This window comes from Oncorhynchus mykiss, chromosome 12 (assembly GCF_057628025.1).
Source record: "Oncorhynchus mykiss isolate SJ-2025 chromosome 12, ASM5762802v1, whole genome shotgun sequence".
NCBI lineage: Eukaryota > Metazoa > Chordata > Actinopteri > Salmoniformes > Salmonidae > Oncorhynchus > Oncorhynchus mykiss.
The window spans coordinates 17,434,092-17,457,752 of NC_143033.1; the positions used below are offsets into that span (position 1 = coordinate 17,434,092).

General features: G+C 41.0%; 1 protein-coding gene across 7 annotated transcripts in view; it reads left to right on the forward strand.

Moving 5' to 3' along the window:
• mat2al (methionine adenosyltransferase II, alpha-like) overlaps positions 1–23,661 on the forward strand; it is a 42,549-nt gene that overhangs the window by 9,729 nt on the left and 9,159 nt on the right. For 4 of the 7 annotated variants that reach the window (XM_090191852.1, XM_090191851.1, XM_090191854.1 and 1 more), the window contains 3 exons: positions 11,209–11,336; positions 11,462–11,570; positions 11,918–12,005. The exons of 1 other annotated variant lie outside the window; for it this stretch is intronic. The gene's annotated coding sequence lies outside the window, so the exon portion shown is untranslated. The remainder of the gene's footprint in view (positions 1–11,208; positions 11,337–11,461; positions 11,571–11,917; positions 12,006–23,661) is intronic. 2 more of the 7 variants (XM_090191856.1, XM_090191855.1) reach the window with 1 other exon arrangement.

The window sequence follows — 23,661 nt, forward strand, 5'->3', positions numbered from 1 at the left end:
CAGTTCCTTCGGAAACTGTTCACACCCCTTGACTTTTTCCACATTTTGTTGTTACAGCCTGAATTTAAAATGGATTATATTGAGATTTGTTTTGTCACTGGCCTACACACAATACCCCATAATGTCAAAGTGGAAGTATGTTTTTCGAAATGGTTAACATTTTAATGAAAAGTTAAAGTCTTGAGTTTAACTTTTTGAATGAGTACCTCATCTTTAGACCCCACACTTACAATTATCTGTAAGGTCCCTCAGTCAAGCAGTGAATTTCAACCACAAAGACCAGGGAGGTTTTCCAAAACTTCACAAAGGACACCTATTGGTAGATGAGTAAAAATAAATACATACACCCAGTCACTACAAAGATACAGGGATCCTTCCTAACTCAGTTGCTGGAGAGGAAGGGAAACCACTCAGGGATTTCACCAAGAGGCCAATGGTGAGTTTAAAACAGAGTTTAATGGCTGTGATAGGAGAACTGAGGATCGATCAACATTGTAGTTACTCCACAATACTGACCTAATTGACAGAGTGAAAAGACAGCCTGTACAGAATAAAAAATATTCCAAGACATGCATCCTGTTTGCAACAAGGCACTAAAGTAATAATGTAAAAAATGTGGCAAAGCAATTAACTTTTTGTCCTGAATACACATGGTTGTGTTTGGGGCAAATCCAATACAACACTTTACTGAGTACCACTCTCCATATTTTCAAGAATAGTGGTGGCTAAATAATGTTATGGGTATGCTTGTAATTGTTAAGGACTGGGGAGTTTTCCAGGATAAAAAAAATAAGCACAGGTAAAATTCTAGTGGAAAACGTGCTTCAGTCTGCTTTCCAGCAGACATTGGGAGATTAATTTACCTTTCAGCAGAACAATAACCTTAAACACATGGCTAAATCTACACTGGAGTTGCTTGCCAAGAAGACCGTAAATGTTCCTGGGCAAATGTTGCACAATCCAGGTGTGGAAATCTCTAAAATTTACCCAGAAAGACTCACAGCTGTAATCGCTGCCAAAGGTGCTTCTACAAAGTATTGACTCAGTGGTGTGAATTATTGTCATTATGAGGTATTGTGTGTAGATTTTGAATTCAGGCTGTAACAGCAAAATGTGGAATATGTCAAGGGGTATGAATACTTTCTGAAGGCATCGTATTTATGATTATGTACAAATATAAGCAAGGCTTGAAAATGTATTATTATTGATTATCATCTTGTGGTCAATTTGCAGAATACAAATTATTTTCAATTATGTTCCGGTCCCCTGACTATCCTCTGAAGAACAAAAAATTATATTCCCACAGCTGACTCTAGTTGATGATCCCTGACCTATTTTGTTAGTATGTCACACTCACAGTTTACAGACTGACTCGGTTGGAGTTGCACAAGTGCAGCTTGCGTTTGTTGTTGGAAGCTGTTAGAAAGACACCCATTGGCCCACACCACAGAAGAAGTACAAACTTCCTCTTCGGAGTTCATACTGTTAGGTGACCTAAACTGGGATATGCTTAACACCCCGGCCGTCCTACAATCTCAGCTAGATGCCCTCAATCTCACACAAATTATCAAGGAACCTACCAGGTACAACCCTAAATCTGTAAATATGGGCACCCTCAGAGATATTATCCTGACCAACTTGTCCTCTAAAAACACCTCTGCTGTCTTCAACCAGGATCTAAGCGATCATTGCCTTTGTCCGTAATGGGTCCGCAGTCAAAATACCACCCCTCATCACTGTCAAACGCTCCCTAAAATACTTCAGTGAACAGGCCTTTCTAATCGACCTGGCCCGGGTATCCTGGAAGGATATTGACCTCATCCCGTCAGTAGAGGATGCCTGGTTGTTCTTTAAAAGTGCTTTCCTCACCATCTTAAATAAGCATGCCCCTTTCAAAAAATATACCTGCTGGAGCGCGTGCTGCTATGGTAACCAGTGAGATGAGATAAGGCGGGGCTTTACCTAGCAAAGACTTATAGGTGACCTGGAGCCAGTGGGTTTGGCGACGAATATGAAGCGAGGGCCAGCCAACGAGAGCATACAGGTCGCAGTGGTGGGTAGTATATGGGGCTTTGGCGACTAAACAGATGGCACTGTGATAGACTACATCTGATTTGCTGAGTAGAGTGTTGGAGGCTATTTTGTAAATGACATTGCCGAAGTCAAGGATCGGTTGGATAGTGGTTGGATAGTTTTACGAGGATATTTTTAGTAGCATGCGTCAAGGAGGCTTTGTTGCGAAAAGGAAGCCGATTCTAGATTTAATTTTGGATTGAAGATGCTCAATGTGAGTCTGGAAGGAGAGTTTAGTCTAACCAGACACCTAGGTATTTGTAGTTGTCCACGTTAGAGGTTGACAGATTAATCGGAATGGCCGATTTAATTAGGGCCGATTTTCAAGTTTTCATAGCAATCGGTAATTTTGGACGATTTAAAAAAAAAAAAAAAAAAAAATATATATATATATATAATATTTTACACCTTTATTTAACTGTGCAAGTCAGTTAAGAACACATTCTTATTTTCAATGACGGCCTAGGAACGGTGGGTTAACTGCCTTTCAGGGGCAGAACGACAGCTCAGGGATTCAGGGGCAGAACGACAGCTCAGGGATTCAATCTTGCAACCTTACGGTTAACTAGTCCAAGGCTCTAACCACCTGCCTCACGAGGAGCCTGCCTGTTACGCGAATGCAGTAAGAAGCCAAGGTAAGTTGCTAGCTAGCATTAAACTTAATAAATCATAATCACTAGTTATAACTACACTAGGTTGATGACTTTACTAGTTTATCTAGCGTGTCCTGCATTGCATATAATCGATGCAGTGCGCATTCGTGAAAAAGGACTGTCGTTGCTCCAACGTGTATTTAACCCTAAACACCAACGCCTTTCTTAAAATCAATACACAGAGGTATATATTTTTAAACCTGCTTATTTAGCTAAAAGAAATCCAGGTTAGCAGGCAATATTAACCAGGTGAAATTGTGTCACTTCTCTTGCCTTCATTGCACGCAGAGTCAGGGTATATGCAACAGTTTGGGCCGCCTGGCTCATTGCGAACTACGTAATTATGACATAACATTGAAGGTTGTGCAATGTAACATGAATATTTAGACTGATGGATGTTAGATAAAATACGGAACGGTTCCGTATTTCACTGAAAGAACAAACGTCTTGTTTCCGGATTCGACCATATTAATGACCTACGGCTCGCATTTGTGTGTTATTATGTTATAATTAAGTCTATGATTTGATAGAGCAGTCTGACTGAGCCATGGTAGGTACCAGCAGGCTCATAAGCATTCATTCAAACAGCACTTTTGAGAGTTTTGCCAGCAGCTCTGCTGTTTATCACTTCAAGCCTATCAACTCCCGAGATTAGGCTGGTGTAACGATGTGATGTGAAATGGCTAGCTAGTTATCGGGGTGCACGCTAATAGCGTTTCAAACGTCACTGGCTCTGAGACTTTGAGTAGTTGTTCCCCTTGCTCTGCATGGGTAATGCTGCTTCGAGGGTGGCTGTTGTCGTTGTGTTCCTGGTTTGAGCCCAGGTAGGAGCGAGGAGAGTTACGGAAGCTATACTGTCACACTGGCAATACTAAAGTGCCTATAAGAACATCCAATAGTCAAAGGTATATGAAATACAAATGGTATAGTCCTATAATTCCTATAACAACTACAACCTAAAACTTCTTACTTGGACTCACTCATATTGAAGACTTGTGTTAAAAGGAACCACCAGCTTTCATATGTTCTCATGTTCTGAGCAAGGAACTTAAACGTTAGCTTTTTTACATGGCACATATTGCACTTTTACTTTCATCTCCAACACTTTGTTTTTGCATTATTTAAACCAAATTGAACATGTTTCATTATCTGAGACTAAATTGATTTTATTGATGTATTATATTAAGTTAAAATAAGTGTTCATTCAGTATTGTTGTAATTGTCATTATTACAAATATTTAAAAAAATTAATCGGACGATTAATCGGTATCGGCTCTTTTGTCCTCCAATAATCGGCATCGGCGTTGAAAATTCATAATCGACCTCTAGTCCACATTCTAGGTCAGAACCGTCCAGAGTAGTGATGCTAGGCGGGCGGGCGGGTGCAGGCAGCGATCAGTTGAAAAGCATGCATTTAAGGGCCACCCGGGTGGCGCAGTGGTTAAGGGCGCTGTACTGCAGTGCCACCAGAGACTCTGGGTTCGCGCCCAGCCTCTGTCGTAACCGGCTGAGACTGGGAGGTCCGTGGGGCGACGCACAATTGGCCTAGCGACGTCCGGGTTAGGGAGGGTTTGGCCGGTAGGGATATCCTTGTCTCATCGCGCACCAGCGACTCCTGTAGCGGGCCGGGCGCAGTGCGGTTGCCAGGTGCTAGTGTTTCCTCCGACACATTGGTGCGGCTGGCTTCCGGGTTGGATGCGCGCTGTGTTAAGAAGCAGTGCGGCTTGGTTGGGTTGTGTATCGGACCTTCGTCTCTCCCGAGCCCGTACGGGAGTTGTAGCGATGAGACAAGATAGTAAAACAATTTGGATACCATGAAATTGGGAAAAAAAGGGGTAAAATTCAACAAAAGAAAAGCATGCATTTAGTTTTATTAGCAGTTGGAGGCCACGGAAGGAGAGTTGTATGGCATTGAAGCTAGAGGTTTGTTTACACAGTGTCCAAAGATTTTATTGATGTATTATACAGAATGTATTATACAGTCTGTGTAGAGGTGGATCAGAGAATCACCAGCAGCAAGAGCGACATCATTGATATATACAGAGAAAAGAGTCAGCCTGAGATTTGAACCCTGTGGCACCGCCATAGACTACCAGAGGTCCGGACATCAGGCCTGCTGATTTGACACACTGAACTCTGTCTGAGAAGTAGTTGGTGAACCAGGCGAGGCAGTCATTTGAGAAACCAATGCTGTTGAGTCTGCCGATAAGAATGCGATGATTGACAGAGTCTAAAGATTTGGCCAGGTCGATGAAGATGTCTGCACAGTACTGTCTTTTATCGATTGCAGTTTAGGACCTTGAGCGTGGCTGAGGTGCACCCATGACTAGCTAGGCCCAATCTCAAAGAACACCTAGACCCTGTGGAGATCTGTGAGGATTTGATTGGTATAAGCAATATGGTGAAGCTTCAACTTTGCCTATCAGAGGACAACAAGGTGGAAACATTATCATATTGATTGCACCTGTCAAGTTTATATGGTCTGGGGGTCCATTTGGGATTGTGCCTTAGTCTGAAATCAGTCTCTCCAATTGTGGACTCAGGTGCTCTCTATACTCCTACCTCTAAAACGTTGTGGTAGGTTTGATCACACACAACTAAACGTTTGGTAAACCTTTCTACATAATATTACAGTTACATTTGTCATGTTAGGAGGCGGAAGGTGGCCTAGTGGTTAGAGCGTTGGGCCAGTAACCAAGTTCTAGTTTTAATCCTGGAGTTGACAAAGTGAAAAATCTGTCTGTGCCGCAAGGCACTTAACCGTAATTGGGTCTTTCTATAAATAAGGGGGCCGATGTGTGACATCAGGGTCAAAATGGTTTGATATACATTTTAAAAATGATTTTTCTTGCAGTTTCATATGTGTAGTTAGGCACAATGAGACCATAACCACCTAGCATCAACAAAACATCTACATGTCATTCAAAGTGGCACAGACTGTTTTGATGCAAAGCAACTTCATGGTGCCAGGCACTTGCTTCAGACTACGGTGACTTTGGTTTCTTTCAATGACCTCACTGGGTGTTGCGTAGCACTCTCGTGGGTCCAAAGTGGGAATCATTCCCTGTAGTTCTCACACATAATGACACTGCTGAATGCTTACACCCCTTTTATGGTTGGTGAATGTCTGCTCACCAGGTGGCCATTCGCTGTCTGTAATTTCAGTTTTGATATTTTCACAGTATTCGTAGAGGCAACCCACAAGTGTTGCACTTCTCTGTGGCTTAATGGTTCTTGGTCCAAATCTGTGAAATATAGCAGCTCCTATTGAGATACCATGGTTGGCTTTGAGACATTTTTAGTGCAGTGGAGGGGTCAAGAAAGCTGTCTGCCTTCCCAGTCTTGCTCACCTTTTTCTTATCTGGCATTTTTCCACTGCTGAGACTCTGTCAATCTCTTGTTTTTTTTAAGCTTACCTTTAAAAGTTTTCTACTGACCCCAAATCATTTTGCAAACTGTCTCTGTAGTTTGTATTTCAAGATCATATTCAGTGAACAAGCCAAAGCCTTTCTAGTTGGAGATTGTCTGAACTCTGACAGGCCATTGGCTACTGCTTCAACAACTGCCACTTCCAACTTCCCCTCTGTTGTGGTTCTGATGTTTTTCTGACAGAAAATAGCTGCTTTGTCAATAAGGGTCCATGGTAGTAGTGACATACTGTGCTACCTGTTTTGGAATACAAGCTTTAGCCCTTTTGAAGGTTCATCCTTCTGGCAGATGGACCCCGTACATCTTGCTCTGCTGTCTACAAGGCTCTTTCAGGATGTTCAACTTGCTTTCTCTGTTCCTCTTTATTCTCTAGTTCCTTGAGACGAATCCTCTCTGCCTCCAATTTCTCTTGTGCTTTCACCTGCTTTGCCTGTTCTTTGTTCTGACCATATTTTCCCTGTCTTTTTTATTTCTCTTTCATGCTCTTTTGACCTAGCTGCTCTCTGTTCACATTTTTTTTAAAGCTGTCTTTGCATTCTTCTTTTTCTGCTATTCTGTTAAGTGTTTTCTTAACACATTTCTGGTTTCGCTTCCTCTCCTCGCTTTGCTCTCATCTTCCGCATTTTCTGGGAAAGGCTTTTCTGCTTTCTCCCTTTCTTTGCATGAATGTTGTTCTTTTTAAGGATACTATCAGGAAGAGACATCATGTCTGTTTTGTCCTTTGTTAAATATTCCACACTTTAATCTTCATGCTGGTTCTCCAACTTGGCTTTCTAGTTCCACTATCCTCGGAGAGGATGGGACTCGTTCTTCTACCTTAATGCATCATATGTATAGCATGTACAGCATTTTTTAAGGAGCCATTCTGCAACTTTTTGAGCTTTGAACCTGTAAAAATCTAAATAAAATGTGATTGTAAATACCACACACAATTACATCAAATGCAATAAAAAGTGTATTTTAGAGCTGTCTAACTTCTGTCACATTATTTTTTAAATGATGTCATAGATTCATCATAAAGGACAATGAGTAGACCTACAGGGAAAACTGCAGATTTTAGAAAATATTCCATTTCTTTTTTCTCACAATTTTTTTTCTCTATAAACTAGAACATTGGTTGTTCTATATCCACAACAATTCTTAAACCACATCAGTAAAACATTTATAAAAAATTGGTGTAGTTCTCTTTTTATTCAACTGTGCACCTCAGCAGAAAATGCTGTAGTTCCCCTTTAATTCAACTTCCCACCTCTCAATTAACCATTGTGTTTGGCTAGGTTGTTTCTGTAGGCTACTAGACATGTGATGGGAGAGTTTGCAAAACAAACGAATGCCCACCCGATTGATATAAACCATCATATCATTCTGCTAGGTATGTTTTCTTTGCAGTCAACATTTAATTGGGGAAGTTTTGGGGGAAAGCCTTTAGAAATGAATTATGTTTGTGCATGGCACTCATGTTGTGCACGATGATGGATCTATGTAACACAGTGTTTTTCAAGCCAGTCATAAACAGTTACCACACATTATGTTTGTACATTTCCAAACAATAAGTCAAATTAAAAGCTAACACCATTAACAAAAATGTGGGTACTTGAATTAGTTAAATTGCATTTTCTCTAGTATTTTGATGCCAATCTCGGCACGCGTCGCCTTCTTTGATGGGGTTTAATGGCAGTTGGCATCAAATATTAATGGTGCATTACCGCCACCAGCTGGACGGGGTATTGAACGAGAAAATAAAAATCCATTGCGGGAGAGGGAAAACGACATCATACAAAAAAGACATGTTAGCAAACACAATCCATCACACTTATTCAATCAGTCCATTCCAAGATACATCCCTACACAGGCTAAGGGGTCTGTGAGGGTGGAACATTCAGCAACAGGATTTCTTGCAAGGCTTCTGCTGTGAAATCCTGAAGTCCCAAGAAACGTTCAGCTGCATTCACAATTATTCAAATGTCTCTGCTTGTGCTGTACAGTTTCACAGTTTGCAATGAATAATACAAGGTCCACCTTGTTAACATGCAACATTTCACAGTCCCTCGGTTGATGGAAAAACCTTCACTGGTCGTGGTGGCTCTACCAGTGGCGGTCGGTGCCGTTTTAAGATGAGGAAGGACTTTTTCCTTTTTAGCATGGCCTTATTTCTATTACAACTTATTGGATGACTGCCATTCATATTCCATTGGAATGAATATACCCCTGATCACACGCAAACACAGAACTAGCAGCCACATACAAACAGAATGATCATTTTGCTCGTTGTGTGTGTGTGTGTGTGTGTGTGTGTGTATATATAATTCCTTTTCGCATCTACATGCTCGCTCACTTTTTTTCCCTATGCTTGTGGAGTTCAGTGCACAATACAACAGTTGTCTGTGACCAGGCAAAACATTTTTTCATTGTCACCATATTACCTAACGTCATAGTCAACATAGTTATAGTAGCTAACGCGCTAGTCAACCCTCTACAATCATGCAATACAGTGTACAGCAAGCAGTTTTGTCAACTACTCACCACGTTTTATGCACTACAGTGCTATCTAGCTGTAGCTTACCATGATGCTACACCAGAGTGCTATTGAGACTACTGTAGACCTTCATTGCAAAACAATGTTTTATCAATTTAAAATACATTTGAATATACTTACCATAGTTTTTATCTTAAAATGATAACTTTTTATGTTTCACAATTTTTATTCTTCTGAAATTCACTGAGTAGGATGGTCCTCCCCTTCCTCCTATGAGGAGCCTCCACTCGGCTCTACTACCAACTAAGGGGCCTAGCCCGAGCCATAAACAGCCCCAGACCATTATTCCTCATCCACCAAACTTTACAGTTGACACTATGCATTGGGGCAGGTAGCGTTCTCCTGGCGTTCGTCCGACTGCCAGATGGTGAAGCTTGATTCGTCATGTTGGTGAGATTTACAACACTCCAGCCGACACTTGGCATCGCGCATGGTGATCTTCGGCTTGTGTGCGGCTGCTCGGCCACTTGGTATTGAGTGTTATGACCGAGGATAGACTATTCAGCACTCTGCGGTCCCATTCTGTGAGGTTGTGTGGCCTAACACTTCGCGGCTGAGCTGTTGTTGCGCCTAGAGGTTTCCACTTCACAATAACAGCACTTACAGTTGACCGGGACGGCTCTAGCAGGGAGGAGATTTGACTAACTGACTTGTTGAAAAGGTGGCATTTCATTACGGACACACGTTGAAGGTCACTGAGCTCTTCAGTAAGGCCATCCTGCTGCCAATGTTTGTCTATGGAGATTAATGGCTATGTACTCAATTTTATACACCTGTCAGCAACGGTGTAGATGAAATAGCCAAATCCACTAATTTGAAGGGGTGTCCACATAATTCTTGCGCCACCCCAGAAATAACCCCCTTGATAGGCACCATGCTTTGAAAATCCAAACAGAAAACATTCCACTCTAATATCTTTTTGTCTTAAAACATGCTTCTTCTCTGCCGCAGACACACAAATCTAAAGACCACTTCTTTTGACTCCACACTTTCCTCCAACACATTCCCGATTTTCCTCGAGACATTAAACAGATTTTCAGGTAGCATTGGTCCAACATCCTCACCCCCCGACTAAAAACGAGTGTAGGGGTTACCTAGTTTCCACCACAACTTTACTTCTCATTTCCTTTCTTCGCCACGGTAACACATTCTCTCACTATGCTATTTTCATCACCCGACTCACTAGCAGTTTCAAACTGCTTTTCCGATAAGCACCTTCACGGCAAGCGCCTGCTTTTTCCCCTGTCTTTTGACAGGCGTGCGCTTGGCTGAGGCTCTCTGAATCCATCCAGTCACCGCTCTAATGCTGTTGAACAATTACGTCGAATTTGGGGGGGGAACACATGCAGCATCCTCATGCTTATCAAACTTTGTGGCTGTGTTAGCACAGCAGGCTCTGGGGCCTTCTTGCCATGGGCACAAAAGGAGAAAATCATACCTGCTTGATATAATTGTGTAGTACTTGGTCTGTTCTCCTTTTTGTTTTGTCAACTTTTCTGCATTTTCTCTGTGAAGTGGGCTACTGGACTTTTGTTTCTTTTCCCACCTTGGCTTAGTATTAGCACGCGAGATATCTGACGTCTATCTATTTTAGATTTTTCTCGCTATAGCTATTAGATTTTCCTCATTCTCCCTCAGCCTGGTGAATTGCATCCCTCCCCCTTGCTTTGGTAGCAAACTCAGCCTGCACTCTTTAAAAAAAAAGTTTTCCCATCGGATGGGCCCCAGCAATTATTCTGTAAGTTTCTGCTCTCTCTTTGCTTTTGATCTGCGGTCATGTTTTAGTTGTGTTCTAGCTGGTTTCCAGTTGTTGGGCTTTGGCTTGCCGACCAAAACCGTGGTGGTTGGCTAGGCTAATAGCTAGTTGTCTAAATGGCTAACGGTAGCTGGCTGGATAACTTCATATAGCGATCATTATTTGATAACTGGTTAATGGTATTTCCAAAACGTTGGTTTACTTTAATGTAGCTTTAAGCTAGCTGTTGATATTAACTGGCTGACTTATGCAGTGGTAACTTAACATTAGCAGGCTGGTAGAGCTACCGTTAGCAGGTAAGTAGGACTAATGTTAGCAGGCTAGTTGCTAGCAACCTTGCAAGTTGATTTGTAAATAAATTCATAGTCTTTGCTTGTAAGTTGGCAGAAAATGTAATTGAAACCAGACAATTTGGTTTAATTTGAAGTTATACATTTTGAAGTTATTTCTGTTTACATTCTAGGGAATTGTCTGGCTTGCCGGGTCTTCCATATTACATTACACCCAGGCAAAACATTTTCTGACATGACTTCGTCATTCTCATTGGTTTGATGTAGCTAATAACTTAAAGTCGAAAAGTGAGAACTTTAACTAGCTAGCTAACTAATGATTTGCCTAAACACTTAGCTATATATTTGGGGTGAATAAGTTGCTGTACCAATAACATGCTGTCAATATGCTAGTGTAACTATTCAGAAGCATGTTAGTTAGCACAACAATATGAGCTGACTTGACATCAAAGCAAAACTTCACTTTTGCAGATGGATACCCTTTCACTACCTGTGGTGTGGGAAAAGGATACATCAACACCCTGGAGAGATGTTTGTGGTGCACTCACTCATAACACGTTTTTGAGTGATTAATGAGTATCATCTTCAAGGTTGATAAGGTAAGCAAATGCATGTATTATTCTCGTAAATGTAGTCTATATATGAATTTGTAACAATTGGATCTTTCATTGCTTTAAACTAGTAACTAGCTCATCCTGATCATGTGTTGTTCCTTTCTTTCTAGAAGCAATCAGTTACAAGTCAAAAAGACAGATTGAGGCCTTCAATCGAACTGAGGACAGAGAAATATGTGTGCACCGGGTCAAGGCTTCTTGCATGCATAACTTTTAGATGTAAGTTCTTTAATTAATTTTGGAAAAATAATATGAATTGCCATATTATTTCTTCTGCCCAAGCCTCATATACCTTAGTCAGGAAGAAGAGAATACTATTAGACAACTGGCTCTTAATGATTAAGTCTAGATTGAAGATCATAATTAGTTGATTAGTTTGAATCAATTGTGTTGAGGCTTGGCTGTAGAAAAATATTGTATGTGGCTCTCTAAGACAGGGGGCACCAATGTTTTGTGGGAGGGTGCAGGACCTTCCCTGATTTGAGGGAACAATATATTTTTTACGAATAATTTACGTTTTGGTTATACCGATTTTTAAAACAATGCATAAATGTGCTATGCTTTAGGTTGAAAACAGGTGGTTAAATGCCTGAAGAAGATGTGACTCTGCACATGGGAATATCTTTGGTATGTTCCTGACATTCAGAAGCTGAGGTAAGACCTTCTGAAGTCGAGGAGTCAAAGAAATTATATTTATACAATGTGTGACTGTCGCTATCAATTGTTCGATTGATCTGTATTAAAAATGGTGCCGGAGAAGAAGGCAGACGTTTTACGTGTCTCCAACCGATTTTGTTTTTTTGTTTGTTTATTTGCGTTGTTTGTAACTTATTTTGTATGTAATATTACCGCTACCATCTCTTATGACCAAAAATAACTTCTGGACATCAAGACTGCGATTACTCACCACGGACTGGCAGAATCCTTTTTTTCCTTTAACGAGTCTGATGAGGCCGACTCGAATTATATACTGCTTTCTCGGGAACAGGCCCAGATCCCGGTGATTTGCGTGAAGAGGAGAAAGAGAAAGGGGCCAGAGGGCAGGCGGCCTTCTGAAAATTCATAGGTGATCGAATAAACCCTCACTTCCTTCCATTCTGCTAGCAAACGTGCAATCTTTGAAGAATAAAATCTATGACCTACGTGGGAAGATTAAACTACCAACGGGACATATCTTATGCTTCACAGAGTTGTTGCTGAACGACGACACTATCAACATACAGCTGGCTGGTTAAACACTGTAGATAGAACAGCAGTATCTGGTAAGCCAAGAGGTGGCGGACAATGTATTTTTGTAAATAACAGCTGGTGCACAATATCTAAGTAAGTCTCAAGCTATTGCTCGCCTTAGGTAGTGCGGTCTATAGCTTATGAGATACTCTATCTACCTAGAGAGTTTCAATATGTATTTTTCGTAGCTGTTTACATACCACTAAGACAGTGTTGCATGAGCTGTATTCTGCCATAAGCAAACAAGAACAAGGCCCTCCTAGTAGCTGGGGACTTTAATGCAGGGAAACTTAAATCCATTTTACCAAATTTCTATCAGCATGTTAAATGTGCAACCAGAGGGGGGAAAAAAACTCTGGACGACCTGTACTCCACAGACAGAGACCCATACAAAGCTCTCCCTTGCCCTCCATTTGGCAAATCTGACCATAATTCTATCCTCCTGATTTCTGCTTACAAGCAAAAATTTAAAGCAGGAAGCACCAGTGACAAGATCAATAAAAAAGTGGTCAGATGAAGCAGATGCTAAGCTACAGAAATGTTTTGTTAGCACAGACTGGAATATGTTCCGGGATTTTTCTGATGGCATTGAGGAGTACACCACATCAGTCATTGGCTGTAGAAGCCAATGACGTCATCCCCACAGTGACCGTACGTACATACCCCAACCAGAAGCCATGGATTACAGGCAACATCCACACTGATCTAAAGGCTAGAGCTGCCGCTTTGAAGGAGCGGTACTCTAACCCAGAAGCTTATAAGAAATCCTGCTATGCCCTCTGATGAACCATCAGACAGGCAAGGCGTCAATACAGGACTACGATTGAATCGTACTACACCGGCTCTGACGCTCGTCGGATGTGGCAGGGCTTGCAAACCATGACAGACTACAAAGGGAAGCACAGCCAAGAGCTGTCCAGTGACACAAGCCTACCAGATGAGCTAAACTACTTCTATTCTCGCTTCAGGGCAAATAACACTGAAACATGCATGAGAGCACCAGCTGTTCCGGAAGACTGTGTGATGACACTCTCCACAACCGATGTGAGACCTTTTAAACAGGTCAACATTCACAAGTCCGCAGGGCCAGACGGATTACCAGGGACGTGTACTGTGAGCCTGTGCTGACCAACTAGCAAGTGTCTTCACTGACATTTTCAGCCTCTCCATGTCCGAGTCTGTAATATCAACATGTTTTAAGCAGACCACCATAGTGCCTGTGCCCAAAATCACTAAGGTAACCAGCCTAAATGACTAGCATTCACGTCTGTAGCCATGAAGTGCTTTGAAAGGCTGATCATGGCTCACAGCAACACCATTATCCCAGAAATCTTAGACCCTCTCCAATTTGCATACTGTCCCAACAGATCCACAGATGATGTGATCTCTATTGCACTCCACACTGCCCTTCCCACCTGGACAAAAGGAACACCAATGTGAGAATTATATTCATTGACTAGAGCTCAGTGTTCAACACCATAGTGCCCTCAAAGCTCATCAATAATCTAAGGACCCTGGGACTAAACACCTCCCTTTGCAACTGGATCCCGGACTTCCTGGCGGGCCACCCCCAGGTGGTAAGGGTAGGCAACAACACATCTGCCACACTGCTTCTCAACACAGGGTCCCCTCAGGGGTGCGTGCTCAGTCCCCTTCTGTACTCCCTCTTCACTCATGACTGCACGGCCAGGCACGACTCCAACACCATCATTAAATTAGCCTATGACACAACAGTGGTAGGCCTAATCACCGACAATGATGAGACAGCCTGTAGGGAGGAGGTCATAGACCTGGCCATGTGGTGCCAGGACAACAACCTCTCCCTCAACATGATCAAGACAAAGGAGATGATTGTGGACTACAGGAAAAAGAAGACCGAGCGCACACCCCCATTCTCATTGACGGGGCTGCAGTGGAGCAGGTTAAGAGCTTAAAGTTCCTTGGTATCCACATCACCAACAAGCTATCATGGTCCAAGCACACCAAGACAGTCATGAAGAGGGCACGACAACCTATTCCCCCTTAGTAGACTGAAAAGATTTGGCATGGGTCCTCAGATCCTCAAAAGGGTCTACAGCTGCACCATCGAGAGCATCCTGATGGGATGCATCACTGCCTGGTATGGCAACTGCTCAGCCTTCGACCGCAAGGCACTACTGAGGGTAGTGCGAACGACCCAGTACATCACTGGGGCCAAGCTTCCTGCCATCCAGGACCTCTATACCAGGCAGTGTCAGAGGAAGGCCCTAAAAATTGTCAGACTCCAGCCACCCTAGTCATAGACTGTTCTCTCTGCTACCGCATGGCAAGCACTACCGGAGCGCCAAGTCTAGGTCCAAGAGGCTTCTCAACAGCTTCTACCCCCAAGCCATAAGACTCCTGAACATCTAATCAAATGGCTACACAGACCATTTGCATTGCCCCGCCTCTCCTCTTTTACTCCGCTGCTACTCTCTGTTGTTATCTATGCTTAGTCGCTTTAATAAATTTACCTACATGTACATATTACCTCAACTAACTTGTGCCGCACATTGACTCTGTACTGGTACCACCCTGTATGTAGTCTCGCTATTGTTATTTTACTGCTGCTCTTTAATTACTTGTTACTTTTATTTCTTATTCTTATCCATATTTTTTGTACTGCATTGTTGTTTAGGGGCTTGTAAGTAAGCGTTTCACACCTGTTGTATTCGGCGCATGTGACTAATAAAATGTAGATTTTATTCACTATGTTAGAAAATATGTATAATTAAATTGAGAGTTCATATAAATTATCATAATAAAAAATATTTGGTGGAATAACATTTCATTTGGGGAGATTGTGTGTAGATTTTCTTTCTTTATTGTTATTATTATTAAATGGAATTGCAGGAAATGGGTGTCAAAACATGACATTTCTCAAACGTTAAAAGGGGGAGTGGGGGGTTGGGGAATCCCTGCTCTCTGAATAGTTTGCTATACATTCACTTGAAGTTAGGCCTACTAAATCTATGTCCCAGTTTATGCTAGCTACATCATTTGTTTTTATATATTTATAACTGGCAGAAACATTGTTTCCTTGCTGAAAAATACTGTATATACAGTTGAAGTCAGAGGTTTGCATACACTTAGGTTGGAGTCATTAAAACTCGTTTTTCAACCACTCCATACATTTCTTGTTAACAAACTATAGTTTTGGCAAGTTGGTTCTACTTTGTGCATGACACAAGTCATTTTTCCAACAATTGTTTACAGACCGATTATTTCACTTATAATGATGTCATGGCTCTAGAAGCTTCTGATAGGCTAATTGACATCATTTGAGCCAATTGTAGGTGTACCTGTGGATGAATTTCAAGGCCTACCTTTCAGACTCAGTGCCTCCTTTGCTTGACATCATGGGAAAATCAAAAGAAATCAGCCAAGACCTCAGAAAAAAATTGTAAACCTCCACAAGTCTGGTTCATCCTTGGGAGAAATGTCCAAACGCCTGAAGGTACCACGTTCATCTGTACAAACAATAGTACTCAAGTATAAACACAATGGGACCACGCAGCCGTCATACCGCTCAGGAAGGAGATGCTTTCTGTCTCCTAGAGATGAACGTACATTGTTGGAAAAAGTGCAAATCAATCCCAGAACAACATCAAAGGACCTTGTGAAGATGCTGGAGGAAACGTGTACAAAAGTATCTATATACACAGTCAAACGAGTCCGAAATCGACAACCTGAAAGGCCTCTCACAAGGAAGATGCCACTGCTCCAAAACTGCCATAAAAAAGCCAGACTACGGTTTGGAACTGCACATAGGGACAAAGATCGTACTTGTTAGAGAAATGTCCTCTGGTCTGATGAAACAAAATAGAACTGTTTGGCAATAATGACCATCATTATGTTTGAAGGAAAAGGGGGAGGCTTACCTGAAAAGTTTGACCCAAGTTAAACAATTTAAAGGCATTGCTACCAAATACTAATTGAGTGTATGTAAACTTCTGACCCACAGGGAATGTGATGAAATGAATTAAAGCTGAAATAAATCATTCTCTCTACTATTTTTCTGACATTTCATATTCTTAAAATTAAGTGGTGATCCTAACTGACCTAAGACAGCGAATCTTTACTAGGATTACATGTCAGGAATTGTGAAAAACTGAGTTTAAATGTATTTGGCTAAGGTGTATGTAAACTTCTGACTTCAACTGTATAATGCCAGTTTCAGTGAGAAGCATAGCAACATCAAGGTAACTTTGTAACAGCTGACCCCATTTTTCCAAAGCCAAACCCGACCATTAGCCACGTAGTACCTTTTTTAAGATGCCAAAATAGAAAATGCTTTCAGTAACCATAATGTTGTTTTTGTTTTCTGATTGTTTCAGTGCATGTATTCAAAAATCTTTGGACGACGTACTTCCACAGGGCTGCCATCTACAAAGTTCACTCAAAAAGGCTATAGTTCTGAACCAAGTTAGATTTTTAGTTTTAATTCACATTCTCATCTCTTTTAAGCTTCAATTGGTTAATGGCTAATTGCTCCGTTATCACTTGGCTCATGTAAATTCTGTAGTTTCCCCTCTAAACATCCTAAGTTCAACATCCTCATAGTGTTCACATATTTCTCATGGAAATGTTGTTGCTACATAAAAATATTAAATAAACAATTTATTTGGGAAATATTCAGTCTTTGCTTTTTTCTTAATTAGCATGCTGATGATTTGAAGTTGTGTTGGATTTATTTTGTTCTGTTAAGACATTGAATGTTTAGTACATTTTGTATGTTTAGTTTTCGGTGAGAAGCAAGATAATTCCAAGTTATATATGAATTGGTTCGTGTAGATATGGCATTTCAATGTTAAAACACAAAGTAACTAAAAAAATGTAACATTAGCATATTCATAAGGAGTTTACAGCAAATTTGCACAAGGATTGTTTGCCAGATGTTCACAAGTCGCTGCAAGACTCCTTTGTATGTGAAAATATGAGCTTGCCGCTGTCTGTTTCTACAGGTTATTACTGACGTGTAACTGTATACAGTGTCTTCAGAAAGTACTCGCACCCCTTGACTTTTTCCACATTTTGTTGTTACAACCTGAATTTAAATTGAAAAACAAGTGTCACTGGCCTACACATAATACCTCATAACGACAAAGTGGAATTCTGATTTAATAATTTAACAAATTCATAAAAAATGAGCAAGCCTAAATTATTTCAGGAGTAAAAATGTGTTTAACAAGTCACAGAATAAGTTGCATGGACTCACTGTGTGTTCAATAATAGAGTTTAACATGATTTTTCATTGACATCTCTGTACTCCACTCATACAATTATCTGTAAGGTCCCTCAGTCGAGATGGGTGACAATACAAAAAGCAGACATTAAATATCCATTTGAGCATGGTGAAGTTATTAATTACACTTTGGATGGTGTATCAACACACCTACTCACTACAAAGATACAGGCATAGTTCCTAACTCAGTTGCCGGAGAAAAAGGAAACCACTCAGTGATTTCACCATGAGGCCAATGGTGACTTTAATAGTATTGGATAGAAAACTCTGAAGTTTCTAAAACTGTTTGAATGATGTCTGTGAGTATAACAGGACTCATATGGTAGGCAAAACCCTGAGAAAAATCCAACCAGATATCGGGAAATCTGAGGTTGTAGTTTTTCAACTCTTTGTCATTCCAATATACAGTGTAAATGGGGTCATATTGCACTTCCTAAGGCTTCCACTAGATGTCAAGTCTTCAGAACGCTGTTTCAGGCTTCTACTATGAAGTGGGGGCGAATGAGAGCTGATTGAGCCAGGTGTCTGGCAGAGTGCCACAGTCTGATGCGTGGTCACGAGAGTTGGCTCTTGTTCCATTGCTTTTCTACAGACATAGGAATTCTCCAGTTGGAACATTATTGAACATTTATGATAATAACATCCTAAAGATTTATTCTATACTTAGTTAGACAAGTTTCTACGGGCTGTAATATAACTTCTTGAACTTTTCGTCCGACGTTCAGCTGGACCTGAACGCTTGTTTGGATTTGTTTACCAAACGTGCTAACAAAATAAGCTATTTGGACATAAATTATGGACATTATCGAACAAATCAAACATTTATCGTGGAACTGGGATTCCTGGGAGTGCATTCTGATGAAGATCATCAAAGGTAAGTGAATATCTGTCGCAGCCGGCCGTGACCGGGAGGTCCGTGGGGCGACGCACAATTGGCCTAGCATATTCCGGGTGAGAAAGGGTTTGGCCGGCAGGGATATTCTTGTCTCATCGCGCACTAGTGACTCCTGTGGCGGGCCGGGCGCAGTGCACGCTAACCAGGTCGCCAGGTGCACGGCGTTTCCTCCGACACATTGGTGCGGCTGGCTTCCGGGTTGGATGTGTGCTTTTTTAAGCAGTGCGACTTGGTTGATTTGTGTTTCGGAGGACGCATGGCTTTCGACCTTCGTCTCTCCCGAGCCCGTACGGAAGAGTTGTGGCGATGAGACAAGATAGTAACTACTAACAATTGGTTACCACGAAATTGGGGAGAAAAGGGGGTAAAATTCCCTCCCAAAAAAGGAAAAAAAAGTTTCCGACTAATGTTGACAACACAATATGGCGGATATCTTTTTGGCTGGTTTGTTGTCTGAAAGCTGTACTCAGATTATTGCATGGTTTGCTTTTTCCATTTTCTTAAATCTGACACAGCAGTTGCATTAAGGAGAAGTATATCTAATTCCATGTATAACACTTGTATTTTCATCAACATTTATAATGAGTATTTCTGTAAATAGATGTGGCTCTCTGCACAATCACCGCATGTTTTAGAACTACTGAACGTAACGCGCCAATATAAAATGAGTTTTTTTGATATAAATATGCACTTTATCAAACAAAACATACATGTATTGTGTAACATGAGCGTCATCTGATGAAGATCATCAAAGGTTAGTGACTAATTTTATCTCTATTTGTGCTTTTTGTGACTCCTCTCTTTGGCTGGAAAAATGGCTGTTTGGTGTTTTTCTGTGAGTTGGTGGTGACTGAACATAATCGTGGTGCTTTCGCTGTAAAGCATTTTAAAAATCAGACACTGTGGCTGGATTAATGAGAATTTTATCTCTAAAACGGTGTAAAATACTTGTATGCTTGAGGAATTTTAATTAGATGTTTGTTGTTTTGAATTTGGCGCCCTGCACTTTCACTGGCTGTTGGCGAGGTGGGACGCTACCGTCCCACATATCCCAGAGAGGTTAATAACCTCTTGAAGCTAAGAGGCACTATTTTTATGTTTGGAAAAATAACGTTCCCAAAGTAAACGGCCTATTTCTCAGGACCAGATGCTAGAATATGCATATAATTGACAGATTAGGATAGAAAACACTCTAAAGTTTCAAACTGTCCAAATTTTGTCTGTGAGTTAAACAGAACTGATATTGCAAGCTAAAACCTGAGGAAAATCCAATCAGGAAGTGCCCCTGTTTTTGAAACCTCTCTGTTCTTAAGCATCCCTATTGCCCATTTAAAGGGATATCATTTTTCTATGGCTTCCCTAAGGTGTCAACAGCCTTTAGACATAGTTTCAGGCTTTTATATTGAAGAATGAGCGTGAACGACCACATTGCGTAAGTGGATAGGTGAGGGCTTTCAGAGTGATTTGTGCGCAAAAGAGAAAGGTGGCCATTGTTACTCCCGGTCCTAGTGAAAAGCCAACTGTCCCGGTTGATATATTATCGAATAGATATTTGAAAAACACCCTGGGGATTGATTATAAAAAACATTTGACATTTTTCTGTGGACATTATGGATATAATTTGGAATTTTTGTCTGCGTTGTCGTGACCGCTCTTTCCGGTGGATTCCTGAGCATAACACACCAAACTAACGGAGGTATTTGGATATAAAAAATATCTTTATGGTACAATAGGAACATTTGTTGTCTAACTGGGAGTCTCGTGAGTGAAAACATCTGAAGATCATCAAAGGTAAACAATTAATTTGATTGCTTTTCTGATTTTCGTGACCAAGTTACCTGATGCTAAGTGTTCTTATTGTTTTGTCGAGCGATCAATAAACTTACACAAACACTTGTATTGCTTTCGCTGTAAAGCATAATTTCAAAATCTGAGACAACAGGTGGATTAACAAAAGGCTAAGCTGTGTTTCGCAATATTGCACTTGTGATTTCATGAATATGAATATTTTCTAGTAATATTATTTGACTATGGCGCTATGCTATTCAGCGTTGCTGATGACAATTATCCCGGATTCTGTATGGGTGGTTCAGAGAGGTTAATAATATGCATAAATTAGCATCTGACAGAATAGCAGGCAGTTTGGGCACCTTATTCATCCAAGCTACTCAATACTGCCCCCCTGTCACCAAGAAGTTAATGCAGTTGGATTTTAATGGCTGTGACAGGAAAAAACTGATGCAATTTTAAAAACATAACAATACATTCACAGATTTCACAACACACTGTATTCCCTCAGGCCCCTACTCCACCACTACCACATATCTACAGTACTAAATCCATGTTATCGTGTGTGCGTATGCATGTGTATGTGCCTATGTTTGTGTTGCTTCACAGTCCACGCTGTTCTATAAGCAGTGGTGTAAAAGTACTACTTAAGTCATTTTTTGGGTTATCTGTACTTTATTATTTATGTTTGACTACTTTTACTTAACTGCATTCCTTAAGAAAATACTGTACCTTTTACTCCATACATTTTCCTTGACACCCAAAAGTACGTGTTACATTTTGAAGGCTTACCAGGACAGAAAAATAGTCCAATTCACACACTTATCAAGAGAACATCCCTGGTCCTCCCTACTGCCTCTGATCTGGCAGACTCATGAAACACACATGATTTGTTTGTAAATGATGTCTGAATGTTGGAGTTTGCCCGTGGCTGTCCGTAAATAAAAAAACAAGAAAATGGTGCCATCTGGTTTGCTTAATATAAGGAATTTGAAATTATTCATGCTTTTACTTTTGATACTTAAGTATATTTGAAACCAAATACTTTAAGACTTTTTCTCAATTAGAATTTTACTGGGTGACCTTTACTTGAGTCATTTTCTATTAAGGCATCTTTACTTTTACTCAAGTATGACAGTTGGTTACTGTTTCCACCACTGTCCGTAAGGTGCATTTTTATATTTTAAATCAAATTTTACTGCTTGCATCAGTTACTTGATGTGAAATGGAGTTTCATGTAGTGATGGCTCTATGTAGTATTGTGCACCTCCCATAGTCTGTTCTGGACTTGGTGACTGAAGAGACCACTTGTGGCATGTCTTGTGGGGTATGCATGGCTGTCCGAGCTGTGCGCCAGCAGTTTAAACAGACAGCTCGGTGCCATGTCAATGTCTCTCATAAAAACAAGTAGTGATGAAGTCAATCGCTCCTCCACTTTGAGCCAGGAGAGATTGACATGCATGTTATTAATATTTGCTCTCTGTGTATATCCAAGGGCCAGCCGTGCTGCCCTGTTCTGAGCCAATTGCAGTAGTTTACTGAAAGTCAGTGGCATGTCATTAGTAAAGATTGAAAAAAGTAATGGGCCTAGACAGCTGCCCTGGGGAATTCCTGATTCTACCTGGATTATGTTGGAAAGGCCCACTGTGTTCTGTTAGACTGGTAACTCTTTATCCACAATATAGCAGGGGGTGTAAAGCCATAACACACAAGTTTTTCCAGCAGACTATGATCAATAATGTCAAAAGCCGCACTGAAGTCTAACAAAACAGCCCCCACAATTGTATCATCAATTTCTCTAAGCCAATCATCAGTGCTGTGCTTGTTGAATGTCCTTCCCTATAAGCATGGTGAAAGTTTGTCAATTTGTTCACTGTAAAATAGCATTTTTAAAACACAATTTTTTCCAAAAGTTTACTAAGGGTTGGTAACGGGCTGATTGGTCGGCTATTTGAGCCAGTAAAGGGGGCTTTACTATTCTTTGGTTGTGGAATTACTTTTGCTTCTCTCCAAGCCTGGGGGTACACACATTCTAGTAGGCTTAAATCAAAAATGTCAAATATGAGTGGCAATATCGTCCGCTATTATCCCCAGTAATTTTCCATTCAAGTTGTCAGACCCCAGTGGCTTGTCATTGTTGATAGACACCAATAATTTTCTCACCTCTTCCAGACTCACTTTATAGAAGCAAAATTACAATGCTTGTCTTTCATAATTTGGTCAGATAGATATCTCTCTGGATGTGTAAGTGTCATCATTTGTTGCTGGCATGGCATGCCTAAATTTGCTAATCTTGCCAATGAAAAAAATCATTAAAGTAGTTGGAAATATCAGTTGGTTTTGTGATGAATGAACCATCTGATTCAATGAATGGAGCTGAGTTTGCCTTTTTACTATCATTCTTTGTAATTTATCTTTGTTTCATGTGCCTTTTGCTGAGGAGTGGCTTCCGTCTGGCTACTCTACCATAAAGGCCTGATTTGGTGGAGTGTTGCAGAGATGGTTGTCCTTTTGGAAGGTTCTCCCATCTCCACAGAGGAGCTCTCAAGCTCTGTCAGAGTGACCATTGGGTGACCAGGTCTTGGTGACCAGTTTACAATCTGTGTTAAGGAGAGAGATTGGTCTATAGGAGGCCCACTTTCGCGGGTTTTTCCCTTTCTTGTGGATTACAGTAATCACTGCTTGAGAGAGAGACTCTGGAAAGCAGTTGTCTTCCCTGGCTTTTTTAAGCACCTCCATAAGGTAGGGGACCAACAGCTCCCTAAATTCTTTATAGAACTCTGGAGGGAAGCCATCCTCCCCAGGAGATTTATTAGAAGTTAAGGATTTAATGGCCTCCGACAATTCAGGAACTGAGAAGTGTTCACTCAGGCGCTCTCTGTCTTCCTCTGACAGGCATGGGAGGTTGATCATCGCTTGATTGGGAAGTGTAGAGGTTGTTAAGAGAATTTTGTTCTCAATGTTCATAAACTGAACTTCAATTAACTTCTCAGTCTGTAACCCAGTATTTGTAAGATACTGGTTGAAATGAAAACAGACAGAGGCCCAGCCTACAATAGTCAAATGTTTATTCACGAGAACGTTCTGAAGTCCACAATACAAAGACATCCATTTTATAGCGGCGCACATACTTC